Raw genomic sequence first — 2,332 nt, 5'->3', positions numbered from 1 at the left:
TCCTTTTCTGTAGCTCGCTGTCAGTGTATCTGTGCATGGAAAATAAATCATGCGGTTACAAATACATGCGGGGGAAGATACAGAGTGTATTGGCTCCATGGGAAAATGTACTCAGGATGGAAGCATCCTTTACAATTCCTGTTAACGCAAAATTCTTCACAGCTTATTTATCACAGCCAGGCGGTACAAAGAAGTTGAGTTACTAGCATCATTTATGAGTCGTATATCAAAGCAAATGTGATTTTTTTTACACGCTATTAGCTATATACATGACTCAGTATAGCATTTTGAAGATTGATGACTTTTCCGGTGAAAAATGTGGTTGTTTACAGAAAAAACGAGGCAGGAAAAGAAATCAGATCTGGCAGGCGTAGTTGAAACTAACTTTTTAAACTAGAACTTTTGGTAAAATTGTCAAGTACTAGACTGAGTAGAAAAAACTTTCTGGAATTTTTTTTAAAAACAGTTCAATATAGTATAAAGTATAAAAGTGCAATGTTAAAAAAACAACAATTCTTTACTTGAAAATCACCCAGGAACACTGTAGTCGTATATCTATCTTTGACATTAACTACGTAATAATGCAAAATAATATTTTTTACTTAATTCATGTGTTTCATTTGTAAATAAGCAAAATAGCAGTAAATTAAACAACGGAATATGGCTTTAGAAAATCAAAATACATATCCTGTTTCATGGCTATGTCTTAGCAGTCCAAGAGCTTTAAAAACCACGGGGGCAGCAAAACCATGGATGGTTTGCTGGCATAACAGACATATTTCCATCTCCTCTCCAGGGCAAGGTGAATCAGCTTATGACTAATAAGAAATGGAGGTTCATCAGGCCTAAGGAGTAGCTCTCCTTAGACATGGGACCCCCGTTTAAAGGACTTTTCAATAAACGTCCTTGGCCGGAGCTAGGAACTCATTATACCTGGATGAAGTGAGAAAAGTCGTATGGATTGTCTTTTCTTAGGGTTCAAGATCGGTGACATAGCAGGATTCGAACCTATAGGTCCTGAGCCAAACACGCTGTCGATTACACTACGCGATTCCACTGCGTTTTTGCGTATTTTATAACCCGGGTGTCTTACTTTCATCGACGTAACGGCTATATAAATACATATATGGTAATGGAATAGAAGTGAGGAGTTGAATTTGTATTAACCCTGTTCAGACCGTGTTTTTGTCAATCTTTGAAGGGGGGACGGTGGTTTGTTTTTGACGCCAGCCCCTTCTAACTTCTGTAAATCTTAAACGACTTAATAAATTATCATCCTATTTTTTTAATAATGACGTAGACATAATATATGAACGTTTTAAGAAACTTGGCGTTATTATGACGTAACGTGACGTTATAATTACGTCATCTATTTCATTTTGTTGGCTTACAAAAAGGGTATTCCCAGAAAACTTCAAGGTATGCAAAGTAACAAAAGCAAATAACAGAAAGATAATTAGTAAATAATCGTTCGGTTAAACTTTTTTTATGAACAAATGCCAAATAGTTCAAATGTAAAGGGATGATAAGCTAGTTATTCTTGATATGGTCATATGGTCCGCCATCTTAAATTTTAGCCGATGGCGTTGTCAAATTAGGATAATTTATTCATTTTTATTTATTAAAGATACTGCTAAGTGATAATTCAATCATATATACAAGGATAATGAGGCACTACACTAAAAGCAGTGACCTCTTTCAACAGTGCTACATTAAAAAGGTAAATGCAGTCCCATCCCCGTTTTGAGACCGTAGGTGCAGTTAGTTGTTACCCACTGTGACTCGGGCACGATATTGTAGGCATAGCCATCTCCTTTCTTCTATCGACTTTTACCTCATCAAAAGAAGTCATGTACCCATTTTATGCCTTGGTGTATTCAGGAAAGTCGTGTTAATTGCCTTGTGTGTTAATTGTCGTGTTTCAAAGGACATAAGTTAGTTATTATAATTAGTATGACAGGATTCGAACCCAGAACCCAATAGGGGCTGCACGAGCAACCTCTATGGAGGAGCTCCACAGAGCTGACCTCCATGGAGGTTGCTCGTGCAGCCCTCCAGCTCCGACCGATTTGTTTTGGCTGACGTGAACCAAATGTTTACATTCATAGCCCGTGTAACGGAACCATGTTTTGTATTAACGGTGGTGTAGAGCTGCTAGTTCAGCCCGGTTGTTTGTCCTCTACGAGAGAAGCTCCTCCATGTAGTACTAAAAATTCCATGAAGGTGACGAGAACCAAGTGTTTGTATTCATAGCGCATAGAGCTCGCTCTGTGGAGCTGGAGGGCTGCACGAGCAACCTCCATGGAGGTCAGCTCTGTGGAGCTCCTCCATA

The sequence above is a fragment of the Branchiostoma floridae genome, chromosome 8 (assembly GCF_000003815.2).
Source record: "Branchiostoma floridae strain S238N-H82 chromosome 8, Bfl_VNyyK, whole genome shotgun sequence".
Lineage (NCBI taxonomy): Eukaryota > Metazoa > Chordata > Leptocardii > Amphioxiformes > Branchiostomatidae > Branchiostoma > Branchiostoma floridae.
Note: the sequence above shows the minus strand (reverse complement) of the source record.